Source organism: Salvelinus fontinalis, chromosome 8 (assembly GCF_029448725.1).
Source record: "Salvelinus fontinalis isolate EN_2023a chromosome 8, ASM2944872v1, whole genome shotgun sequence".
Taxonomy (NCBI): Eukaryota; Metazoa; Chordata; class Actinopteri; order Salmoniformes; family Salmonidae; genus Salvelinus; species Salvelinus fontinalis.
In genome coordinates this window covers 37,088,028-37,101,675 of record NC_074672.1, presented here as the reverse complement: position 1 = coordinate 37,101,675, position 13,648 = coordinate 37,088,028, and the positions used below count along the sequence as shown (strand labels likewise).

Genomic DNA, 13,648 nt, shown 5'->3' with positions numbered 1-13,648 from the left:
GCACAAACAACAAGCTGATTTAGGTCTACACCATCACTGGTATTATCAGGCTGTATAGCTAGTTACGTTTGCTCTGACAGTACATTTATTATCTAGCGATTAGCATTAGTGGCTAACACGATTTAGGCCCAAATTGCTAAAAAAAGACAAACTAGCCATTTGCAGATGTAAGAAACTATAGAACGCTAGTGGATTTATATTAAGAACCAACGTGAAAACAGCATTGTCATCATCAATATTGTAGCTTGTGCTGCATTGACCATGCAGACAGAACGCAAGTGTCTCGTCATCAAACAACAACAAATGCGCTCTTTGAGTGACAGGGGGGCGGGGCTAGGTCTGTGTGGAAAGTGGCATGGAAAAATAAAGTGGAGAGAGATGACTCAAGTAGCGAAGTAAACTATAAAAATAGACGTTACACATGGAATATCACATTTAACAAATAAAACATTCAAATACTGTCATAGAAAGTAAAGTAAAAACCCAAACCAGTCCGTGCATCAATACCAGTACATTGTAAAATACGGTATACCTCCCAGCCCAATACCTAACTTTTATCCACCCATACCTCACCTTTATCCACCCATACCTCACCTTTATCCATCCATACCTCACCTTTATCCATCCATACCTCACCTTTATCCATCCATACCTCACCTTTATCCATCCATACCTCACCTTTATCCAACCATACCTCACCTTTATCCAGCCATAAAGGTGAGGTATGAATGGATAAAGGTGAGGTATGAATGGATAAAGGTGAGGTATGGCTGGATACAGGTGAGGTATGGCTGGATAAAGGTGAGTTGGTTCTGAGGTTACCTCACCTTTATCCAGCCATACCTCACCTTTATCCAGCCATACCTCACCTGTATCCAGCCATACCTCACCTTTATCCAACCATACCTCACCTTTATCCAGCCATAAAGGTGAGGTATGAATGGATAAAGGTGAGGTATGAATGGATAAAGGTGAGGTATGGCTGGATACAGGTGAGGTATGGCTGGATAAAGGTGAGTTGGTTCTGAGGTTACCTCACCTTTATCCAGCCATACCTCACCTTTATCCAGCCATACCTCACCTTTATCCATCCATACCTCACCTTTATCCATCCATACCTCACCTTTATCCAGCCATAAAGGTGAGGTATGAATGGATAAAGGTGAGGTATGAATGGATAAAGGTGAGGTATGGCTGGATACAGGTGAGGTATGGCTGGATAAAGGTGAGTTGGTTCTGAGGTTACCTCACCTTTATCCAGCCATACCTCACCTTTATCCATCCATACCTCACCTTTATCCAGCCATACCTCACCTTTATCCAGCCATACCTCACCTTTATCCATCCATACCTCACCTTATCCATCCATACCTCACCTTTATCCATCCATACCTCACCTTTATCCAGCCATACCTCACCTTTATCCATCCATACCTCACCTTTATCCAGCCATACCTCACCTTTATCCATCCATACCTCACCTTTATCCATCCATACCTCACCTAAATATATCAGAGCTGAGTAAACAACCAGCACCTCCTAATTCCTCATCAGTCCAGGGACATCGGCTGTGTTGTGCGTAAGTGTGTGTGTGCGCACATGCCTGTGTGTGTCTGTGCACACACGTGCATGTGTGTGTGCATGTGTGTGTGTGTTAGTGAGTGTGAAAGTTTAAATCTTTGTGCAGCTGTCCTGGGAAATATCTGGGAGCAAGTCAAGCAGGGAATGCACCAGTGTGGGTGCCGTAAGGCTGAACTGAATCTGTTCACACCAGGCTCCAAATGTTATTACATCTATATAGGCTAAACTGAACCTGTTCACACCAGGGTCCAAATGTCCTTACATCTCTATAGGGTCCAGTTGCTACTGGGGTTACATCTCTATAGGGTCCAGTTGGTTCTGGGGTTACATCTCTATAGGGCCGAGTTGGTACTGGGGTTACATCTCTATAGGGTCCAGTTGGTACTGGGGTTACATCTCTATAGGGTCCAGTTGATTCTGAGGTTACATCTCTATAGGGTCCAGTTGGTACTGGGGTTACATCTCTATAGGGTCCAATTGGTTCTGAGGTTACATCTCTATAGGGTCCAGTTTATTCTGAGGTTACATCTCTATAGGGTCCAGTTGGTACTGGGGTTACATCTCTATAGGGTCCAGTTGGTTCTGGGGTTACATCTCTATAGGGTCCAGTTGGTACTGGGGTTACATCTCTATAGGGCCCAGTTGGTTCTGGGGTTACATCTCTATAGGGTCCAGTTGGTTCTGGGGTTACATCTCTATAGGGTCCAGTTGGTACTGGGGTTACATCTCTATAGGGTCCAGTTGGTTCTGAGGTTACATCTCTATAGGGTCCAGTTGGTTCTGAGGTTACATCTCTATAGGGTCCCGTTGGTTCTGAGGTTACATCTCTATAGGGTCCAGTTGGTACTGAGGTTACATCTCTATAGGGTCCAGTTGGTACTGGGGGCACTAGTCCAGGTAGCATAGTGGTTAGAACTTTGGACTAGTAACCGAAAGGTTTGCAAGATCAAATCCCCGAACTGACAAGGTAAAAAATCTGTCGTTTTGCCCCTGAACAAGGCAGTTATCCCACTGTTCCTAGGCCGTCATTGAAAATAAGAATTTGTTCTTAACTCACTTGCCTAGGTAAATAAAGTTTAAATAAATAATTGAGGTAAATTATGGATCAGCAGCTTCCTGGGCAGAGCCACTGAATTAACTTCCCCCAATCATATCGTTTCACTGTGTCACACTACAAAAACAAAACTCAACTTGAGACCATCCTCACTTCCATCCACCAAACAAACATATATACTACAGTTAACTTTTTGCGGTCTTGTTTTTCAGCCATTAATCGGAAATGCCTTATTTAGTAACAGCATTTTGTGAAATGGTTTTAGAAGGCCAGCGATGTTCTTCACAGTCCAATGAGGTGTCAATAGGTAAACCAAATCCGGTAGGTGAGTTAATGGCAGTATTCAAATCCTTGTCGGGTTCAGAAACAAAACAGTATACAGGTTGTTGTCATGCCCTCTTCCCAAGGCCCTGATAATGACATCCACAGGAGAGCCATACAGTGTATTTTTGGAGGTAATATAATGTACAGTATTTCTGGAGGTAACATCATGTTTTTCTGGAGGTAGTATAATGTATTTTTGGAGGTAACAAAGTATTTCTGGAAATATTAATGTATTTCTGGAGGTAGTATAATGTATTTCTGGAGGTATTATAATGTATTTCTGGAGGTAACAAAGTATTTCTGGAAGTATTAATGTATTTCTGGAGGTAGTATAATGTATTTCTAGAGGTAACATCATGTATTTCTGGAGGTATTATAATGTATTTCTGGAGGTAACAAAGTATTTCTGGAAGTATTAATGTATTTCTGGAGGTAGTATAATGTATTTCTGGAGGTAACACAGCCAGAAGAGGACTGGTCACCCCTCATAGCCTGGTTCCTCTCTAGGTTTCATCCTAGGTTTTGGCCTTTCTAGGGAGTTTCTCCTAGCCACCGTGCTTCTACACCTGCATTGCTTGCTGTTTGGGGTTTTAGGCTGGGTTTCTGTACAGCACTTCGAGATATTAGCTGATGTACGAAGGGCTATATAAAATAAACTTGATTTGATTTGATATTTCTGGAGGTAGTATAATGTATTTCTGGAGGTAACAAAGTATTTCTGGAAGTAGCAATGTATTTCTGGAGGTAACATAATGTACTTCTGGAAGTAACAATGTATTTCTGGAGGTAACATAGTGTACTTCTGGAAGTAGCAATGTATTTCTGGAGGTAACATAGTGTACTTCTGGAAGTAGCAATGTATTCCTGGAGGTAACATAATGTATTTTCTAGCCTTCTTCTTTTTCAAGTGAAAGGCAGGCAGCTTTGAGGAGATTAGTGGTTGTGTGTAAACGGGGGGAAGCTTTTGTGTTGGGCCATACAATGCAGCTTATCTCTGCCAGTCGTGAATTGATTTTCCTCAGGCCATGGTTCCACTGGGTCTGAAACTAGCAAGTGGAGACAAACTGGCCTGGTTCTGTCAGACATGTCTCTGGGCTGCAGGCGAGGCAAGGCGAGGCAGTGAGGTAATCTTACTTTAAAAAAACCAAACCCATCACTGGATAGAAAAAAACCCATTTGAAACTAGCGCTACCCTTTAAGACTTATCCTTAGCTCTTAATGGAAACAACAGTTATAGCTGAACAAATGGATTGATAGAGTGACAGTGACCAGAAGGAATAGCTTCCATTTGTTCAGATATAACTGTAAATTGTGAAGTGTCTGTTGAAGGGACCCATATGAAAGATACACATATTGTAACCAAATTCATTTTATTATAGGCATTACTATGTTTCAAAGATGATGGGTTTGGAGAATATTTTTCTTAAATAATTTGTGTTTATTCAGAATAAACTAATAAAGATTAAACTACACTCTGGCAAGGATCAGCTGTAGTTCTCTGCAGCAGTTTAACCATCTGTCAAACATTTTTATTTTACCTTTATTTAACCTGGCAAGTCAGTTAAGAACAAATTCTTATTTTCAATGAAGGCCTAGGAACAGTGGGTTAACTGCCTTGTTCAGGGGCAGAGCGACAGATTTTTACCTTCGATCTTGCAACCTTTCGGTTACTAGTCCAACATTCTAACCACTAGGCTACCTGCCGCCCTGAAATGAAGAGAAAAAAATACTGCACCGTAAGTTGAGGATGCAGTTCAGGGTTTCCACCCCCACCCCGGGTGCACGTTTTGGTTTTTGCCCAGGACAGAGTTTGAGAAAAACCTTGGTGTAGACTATGACTAGTAGAATTGGCTGTGTCGTCAATGCTGGCTCCTTCTGGTGACAGAGTGAAAATCATTTTCCCTTAATGATGAAGGCTTTCCTGTTTAATTTAATTAAGTTTCAAAATTCTACCGACTTCAGCAAAATTACCTTTGAATAAGGGCCTTTTTCCTTCTTAAACATACACAGTAATGAACAGCGAGTCCATATTAGTGAACATAAATAATATTTTCTGCAAACCACACTTAATTTCATCATTGTGATTCCCACATCCTGGTGGCAGATTTAAGGTCAGACTAGCTTGATTAAAGAAACAGATAGGGTCATCTGGAATGGTCTTATTAGGCATGAAGGATTACGCCTGGTTCAGAGCTCACTCCATAAACATAGAATATATCAATTGCACGTTGAGGCCATGGTTGAATTCGTGCCATCATATTTGAGGTAAGTGCATTAACCCGAGAACACCAAAGCATACTTTTCACATGATGACACTGAAACATTCTCTGTAGATTACTTTGGGAGTCTAAAAAGTGTTCAGAGCAGGCATAACTAATGCACTGATTTCTCAATTAGGGGAATGCAGCGGCGACTCTCTCCCTTTCCATTGCTGGTGCTTAAAGCAAAACTAACAGGATGAAACAGGCTCATAATTCATGCTATTGATAGCTAGATCACACCATTTAGAGGACAATTTATTCCACCAGAGCCCACCTGCTACAGAGCCCACCTGCTACAGAGCCCACCTGCTACAGAGCCCACCTGCTACAGAGCCCACCTGCTACAGAGCCTCACAGGCACAGTATCTATGACCTCAGAGACTGACGGGGATGAAAATATGCAACAATCACAAGAAAGTGATTTGCCTAGTTAAATGAAGGTTAAATGAATAAATATATAATATCCTCCCCTAATTGATGTAAAAAGTAGCATTTTTTACATTGACAATGAGGTGACATGTTTACAGTATCATTAACATGTACGTTGGTTCATGGTAAATCTTTTCCATTAGCGGGGCCTTTGGTGTCAAGAGCAGGGCAGGTCCTTTCGAGACCTGGCAAGTATGTTCCACTGAGAAACACCAAAGACGTTGGTAGTCTGATTGGGCACTTGATGAGAATAATAGAATAATGAGGGCATGCTGGTTCAGAAAGCCTGAAAAATAACATGTAAGTGTTTTTTATTCAAAAGCTTTGCTACCATGGTTCGGAAATAATGATGTTCTTTGTGAGAGCACTTTCCATCAAGAGGGTAGTGCAGAACTCGTTGTGCAAAAGGCCTTTACGCTACGTTTCCTGGGTAACACTGCCAATGCCTGTCGCTATGGGGTCAGCAGGGCTTAGCAACACTTACATCCGTGGATTAATTTGGGACTATTTTAATCTTTTGATACAAAAGATGAAAAGTCCCATGTATTAAGATTCAGCCTATCAAAGTTATACGTGTGCCATGTTTAATCTGCAACGTAAAGCATGCTGTCAAACAAAAATGCATAAAATGCACAAAAGCCCTTTACACTACCAAAGCAAATGCTTATTGAGTTTCAAAGACCCTGATTTATCATTTATTTGAAAGGCAAGTGTGTATATGTGTGGGGGGTGTATCATACTGATTTATTCCAGCTATGGCAGCACATTGCTGATGTCTGCAGTAAAATCAAGCGGGAAGAAACAAGCAGGCGTGCGTCTGAGCTGATTACAGTCCGTGGTATGCCTTTTGAAATGATACCCGTACATATCGTACAGTTGGGGAACGTAATTTATGGGTTGATGTGGATCAGCATGAATTATCCTATAGAGTTGTCTAATCTGTATGTATGCGCACCTTAGAAAAAGGTACTGTATTTCTCTATGGATGCAGGTGGCATGTGGGTCATGCATGATGCACCTGCTGCATTAGAACTGAAATGACATGTGTCCAACCACACCAGGAGTAAACCAGTGGTATAGCTTAGTTGAATGTGGAAAGAGGATGTATTTGACTTCAGGCTGTATTTGGGCAGAGAGACAGGGCACAACCTTGTGTTGTATTTGTGCAGGATGTGATGTCAGACCCATGTGTTGTTCTCCACTGTCTATTGGTCTGCCTGTCTGTCTGCAAACTGAGGGCAAACTGCTGTTATCTGTCTGCATCACTGACCCAGGGCTTCTCTAGATCTATGGCATGGACATCTTTCACATGCTGAACTGCACATCACAGATCAGGGGTCAACTTCACATACAGCAGTCCTGAAAATAGACAAACACACAGCAACGTGGACATACGGGCCTCAGAGCTAGTTTCTTTGGTTAATGGCAGTTCTATGTACCAGGGTTGGGTTCAATTCAAATTGAAGGGAGTCAATTCAGGAAGTGATTTGAATACACAATTCTGAAATGTAATAACTTTTCAAATAAATAGCTTGCACTTTCAGCTTATTGACAAGTCATTGAAAATAAATGCAATTTTTTCGATTATTGAATTTTAATTTTTGTTAACCTGCTATATTTGGTATATTTTTAAACGTATTTAGCAGTCTATAAATGTATATCACTGCGAGACTGACAGAGCAGCTGTCTCAGGATGAGAAAGGCCAGGCAGTGGGAAACAGTTGAAAAATGAAGGTGACGTGAGACGGGAGGGAGGCTTGTTTGTCCACTACAACGCCCCCTCTCTCCCAGGGAGGGGCCCTGATTGGAAGAGGAGATCGTTGCAAGGATAAGAGACCTGATAAGAGAACAGTTATGAGGCAGTGAAGGAATAATATGAGCGGCCATGTGTTTAGGTCCCATGGGAAGAATCTGAGTTAGTTCCACTCAGAGAACATTTTTCATCACCAAGCAGAGGCCAGTCTCACTTAGTTTACCGGTAAGCATTACAATCCCTACAGTAACAGGTATTAAAGAAAAACCTGAAAGTGAAAGCAAATCAAACTGCAACAGGCTAGAGTTGCCCTGTCTGGTAAAACACACTGTCACAGCTGGTGAACATGTTCAACATATGCTTAACCTAACTAACCCCCACCACAGAACAGGCGCCATGAGGACACAAGTGCTGACTGATATCTGAACGTTCTCAGCAAGGGGCAGAGTAAACAGGAGATGAAATTGATTGATTCAGCATTGCCTATCTGAGTACACTCACAATTGCATTAGCATGGACCCCATGGCCTTAAAGTCACCTGGCTACAGCACTGTGGGAATGAAGCTGCGCCACTCGTCTTGACGGCAAATTGATTGATGGCTGTTGCCTTGAGTGTTTGGGGGGGGGGGGGGGGGGGGCAGCACACACACCAGGGACTGAGTCTAATCTGCGGCATGTCTTTACTATGGCTAAATTACTATTCAGGAGAGATCCATCAGTTGAGGGCTGAGAGACAGGGACTGGGGGGATGATGTGGCCCGCTGTGTCACAGGTAATCACACCATCTATTCATCTAAACATCCCATTCAAACAAAGAGAGAGGAGAGAGGGGGGTGGAGAAAGAAAGACAGAGATAGAGAGATACATAGGGGGGAGGGGTGTAGGTACCATTCAACATGGGGGAGGGGAGTCAGTTGGGGAGGGGCATCAGTGGGGGAAGGTCTAAGTAAAATAAAACATCAATCTCAAGGTGGGGTTTCTTTTTTCTTTCAGACCGAGATGAAGCAGGGGAGTGTTTTTATATTTATTTCACCTTTATTTAACCAGGTAGGCTAGTTGAGAACAAGTTCCCATTTACAACTGCGACCTGGCCAAGATAAAGCATAGCAATTCGACACATACAACAACACAGTGTTACACATGGAATAAACAAAACATACAGTCAATAATACAGTAGAAAAATAGATCTATATACAATGTGAGCAAGTGAGGTGAGATAAGGGAGGTAAAGGTAAAAAAAAAGGCCATGGTGGCGAAGTAAATACAATATAGCAAGTAAAACACTGGAATGGTAGATTTGCAGTGGAAGAATGTGCAAAGTAGAAATATAAATAATGGGGTGCAAAGGGGCACAACTACAGTAGGGGAAGAGGTAGTTTGGGCAAAATTATAGATGGGCTATGTACAGGTGCAGTAATCTGTGAGCTGCTCTGACAGCTGGTGCTTAAAGCTAGTGAGGGAGATAAGTGTTTCCAGCTTCAGAGATTTTTGCAGTTCGTTCCAGTCATTGGCAGCAGAGAACTGGAAGGAAAGACGACCAAAGGAGGAATTGGCTTTGGGGGTGACCTGCTGGAGCGCGTGCTACGAGTGGGTGCTGCTATGGTGACCAGTGAGCTGAGATAAGACTTGTATAGACTTGTAGATAACCTGTAGCCAGCGGATTTGGCGACGAATATGAAGCGAGGGCCAACCAAAGAGAGCGTACAGGTCGCAATGGTGGGTAGTGTATGGGGCTTTGGTGACAAAACGGATGGCACTGTGATAGACTGCATCCAGTTTGTTGAGTAGAGTGTTGGAGGCTATTTTATAGATGACATCACCGAAGTCGAGGATTGGTAGGATGGTCAGTTTTACGAGGGTATGTTTGGCTGCATGTGTGAAGGATGCTTTGTTGTGATATAGGAAGCCGATTCTAAATTTAATTTTGGACTGGAGATGCTTAATGTGAGTCTGGAAGGAGAGTTTACAGTCTAACCAGACACCTAGGTATTTGTAGTTGTCCACGTGTTCTAAGTCAGAGCCGCCCAGAGTAGTGATGCTGGACGGGCGAGCAGGTGCGGGCAGTGATCAGTTGAATAGCATGCATTTAGTTTTACTTGCGTTTAAGAGCAGTTGGAGGCCACGGAAGGAGAGTTGTATGGCATTGAAGCTCATCTGGAGGTTAGTTAACACAGTGTCCAAAGAGGGGCCAGAAGTATACAGAATGGTGTCGTCTGCGTAGAGGTGTATCAGAGAATCACCAGCAGTAAGAGCAACATCATTGATGTATACAGAGAAGAGAGTCGGCCCGAGGATTGAACCCTGTGGAACCCCATAGAGACTGCCAGAGGTCCGGACAACAGGCCCTCCGATTTGACACACTGAACTTTATCAGAGAAGTAGTTGGTAAACCAGGTGAGGCAATCATTTGAGAAACCAAGGCTGTCGAGTCTGCCAATAAGAAAGTGGTGATTGACAGAGTCGAAAGCCCTGGCCAGGTCGATGAATATGGCTGCACAGTATTGTCTCTTATCGATGGCGGTTATGATGTCATTTAGGACCTTGAGCGTGGCTGAGGTGCACCCATGACCAGCTCTGAAACCAGATTGCATAGCGGAGAAGGTACGGTGGGATTCAAAATGGTTGGTAATCTGTTTGTTAACTTGGCTTTCGAAGACCTTAGAAAGACAGGGTAGGATAGATATAGGTCTGTAGCAGTTTGGGTCTAGAGTGTCACCCCCTTTGAAGAGGGGGATGACCGCGGCAGCTTTCCAATCTTTGCGAATCTCAGACGATAAGAAAGAGAGGTTGAACAGGCTAGTAATAGGGGTTGCAACAATTTCAGCAGATCATTTTAGAAAGAGAGGGTCCAGACTGTCTAGCACGGTTGATTTGTAGGGATCCAGATTTTAGAGCTCTTTCAGAACATCAGCTATCTGGATTTGGGTGTTGGAGAAATGGTGGGGGCTTTGGCGGGTTGCTGTGGAGGGTGCCGGGCAGTTGACCGGGGTAGGGGTAGCCAGGTGGAAAGCATGGCCAGCCGTAGAGAAATGCTTATTGAAATTCTCAATTATAGTGGATTTATCGGTGGTAACAGTGTTTCCTAGCCTCAGAGCAGTGGGCAGCTGGGAGGAGGTGCTCTTATTCTCCATGGACTTTACAGTGTCCCAGAACTTTTTTGAGTTAGTTCTACAGGATGCACATTTCTATTTGAAATAGCTAGCCTTGGCTTTCCTAACTGCCTGTGTATATTTGTTCCTAACTTCCCTGAAAAGTTTCATATCACGGGGGCTATATGATGCTAATGCAGAACGCCACAGGATGTTTTTGTGCTGGTCAAGGGCAGACAGGTCTGGAGTGAACCAAGGACTATATCTATTCCTAGTTCTACATTTTTTTAATGGGGCATGCTTATTTAAGATGGTGAGGAAGGCACTTTTAAAGAATAGCCTGGCATTATCTACTGACGGGATGAGGTCAATGTCATTCCAGGATACCCCGGCCAGGTCGATTAGAAAGGCCTGCTCGCAGAAGTGTTTTAGGGAGCGTTTGACAGTGATGAGGGCTGGTCGTTTGGTTGCAGACCCATTACGGATGCAGGCAATGAGGCAGTGATCGCTGAGATCTTGGTTGAAAACAGCAGAGGTGTATTTGGAGGGCAAGTTAGTTAGGATGACATCTATGAGGGTGCCCATGTTTACGGATTTGGAGTTGTACCTGGTAGGTGAATTGATAATTTGTGTGAGATTGAGAGCATCAAGCTTAGATTGTAGGATGTAGCACGAGCTCACCTAGTAGCACGAGCTCAGAAGATAGATGGGGGGCAATCAATTCACATATGGTATCGAGGGCGCAGCTGGGGGCAGAGGGAGGTCTATAGCAAGTGACAACAGTGAGAGACTTGTTTCTGGAAAGGTGGATTTTTAGAAGTCGAAGCTCGAATTGTTTGGGTACAGACTTGGATAGTAATACAGAACTCTGCAGGCTATCTTTGCAGTAGATTGCAACACCGCCCCCTTTGGCAGTTCTATCTTGGCGGATAATGTTATAGTTAGCAATGGAGATTTCAGGGTTTTTGGTGGTTTTCCTAAGCCAGGATTCAGACACGGCTAAGACATCCAGGTTGGCAGAGTGTGCTAAAGCAGTGAGTAAAACAAACTTAGGAAGTAGGCTTCTAATGTTAACATGCATGAAACCAAGGCTTTTACGGTTACAGAAGTCAACAAATGAGAGCACCTGGGGAGTGGGAGTGGAGCTAGGCACTGCAGGACCTGGATTAACCTCTACATCACCAGAGGAACAGAGGAGAAGTAGGATAAGGGTCCGGCTAAAGGCTATACGAACTGGCCGTCTAGCACGTTCGGAACAGTGTAAAGTGAGCAGGTTTCTGGGCAGGATAGCATAGATTCAAGGCATAATGTACAGACAAAGGTAAGGTAGGATGTGAGTACATTGGAGGTAAACCTAGGCATTGAGTAATGATGAGAGAGATATAGTCTCTAGAGACGTTTAAACCAGGTGATGTCATCGCATATGTAGGAGGTGGAACAACATGGTTGGTTAAGGCATATTGAGGAGGGCTAGAGGCTCTACAGTGAAATAAGACAGTAATCACTAACCAGGACAGTAATGGACGAGGCATATTGATATTAGAGATAGGCATGCGTAGCCAAGTGAACATATGGGTCCAGTGAGTGGTTGGGCTGACTGGAGACACGGCGATTCAGACAGTTAGCAGGCCGATGCTAACAAGCTAACAGTTAGTAGGCCGGGGCTAAACAAGCTAGCAGTTAGCAGACCGGATTAGCAAGCAGTTAGCAGGGACTAGCAGTTAGCAGACCGGGGTAGGCAAGCTAGCAGTTAGCAGATCAGGGCTAGCAAGTTAGCCTTTTGGGGACGTCGCGATGGGGGTAAGTCTGTTTTTGCCTCTTCGTGCGGTGACGTCGATAGACCAGTCGTGGAATTAGTAGTGTTCCAGGTAGCTCTAGGTAGCTAGCAGGCCTAGCAGGTTAGCAGAATGGGCCTTCAGCGGGCGTCGCGCTTGAGGAGCCTGTTGGAGTCCTCGGGCAGATTATGTGGGTATTCCAGTCGTAGAGGATGGGCGGGGTTCTGGACCGGCAGTGTGAGGGACCCTAACATTTACAGTTAACGTTGTATATTCAAGGTTTTATTTTCTCAATAGCTGTGTAGACAATGATTCGTTTACACTGGGGTCTTCAAACGATCCCCCATGGAGATCCAGTGTAAATGCTTGTTCACTCTGGTTATCAAGGTGAAATATAGACACACATTGGCATGCACAGTGGGTAGACAGCAGTAGCAGCATATAGCTGTCTACATGAAGAGTATTAGCCTATCCCTGTGCGTGATAAACAACTTCAAATGTTTATCTGTAGGTGAAGTGATTAAAGCACCCATCTATTTATGCTGATTGCCTCACAATATTCATAGAGATGTCTCATTGTTTACACAGCATCAGCGGTTCAATGCCTTGAACAATCCAAACCCCAATGCCCAATGCTCTAACCTTTGGGCACTCAGTTAATGGTCTACCACAAAACTACTTTTCAATTTCATTTTAAATGCATAGCCGGAGCGTGGGGCGGGGCGGGTGTCAGAGACAGAAAGAATAATGACACGGAGGAAGTGAGTGATAGCGGATAGAAGGACGACAGTCGCTCTCCGTGGCAGGGTCCTTCCGAAGGCCTTCACTATGTAGCGCACCCAGCAGCATGTGTCGGCCAGGGAAAGTACAACAATCAATCCTAACCTGACCCATTGAGGTGTGTGTGCCGGAGACGTGATCCTCATTATTAAATTGCCACGGGACATCAATTGTCCTGTCGAAGGAAGGCGGCCTACAGCCTGAGCTTTGATCTGCAGAGGTTAGGGGGGTTAGAGGGGACACACTCCGTGGCAGAGGCCTGGTCATTTTCCTACCATCCTGCCCCAGGAACACTCCAGCCCATCCATCCACCCACACCACATTCCCTTTCCATGGTGTTGCATTGTCCACCCAAATGAAGAGTCACATCCTGTGACTGGCTAATTGTTTTACAAGATTCCCTGGGGTTACCATGTCAACCAGATGGGTCACAGAGGGCAGCCGTCTGTGACATCACTATGAGACAGAGGGAGAGAGAAAGAGAGGGAGAAAGAGAGAGGGAATAGGAGAGAGGGGTGAAGAGAGAGGGAGAGAGAAAGAGAGGGAATAGGAGAGAGAGGGAATAGGAGAGAGGGAGGAAGAGAGAGGGAGAGAGAAAGAGA

The 13,648-nt window shown here is 44.1% G+C and overlaps 1 protein-coding gene across 3 annotated transcripts in view; it reads right to left on the bottom strand.

Annotated features, from left to right (window-relative positions):
- Positions 1 to 13,648, bottom strand: part of plxna3 (plexin A3) — a 154,114-nt gene that overhangs the window by 32,337 nt on the left and 108,129 nt on the right. The window lies entirely within an intron of this gene.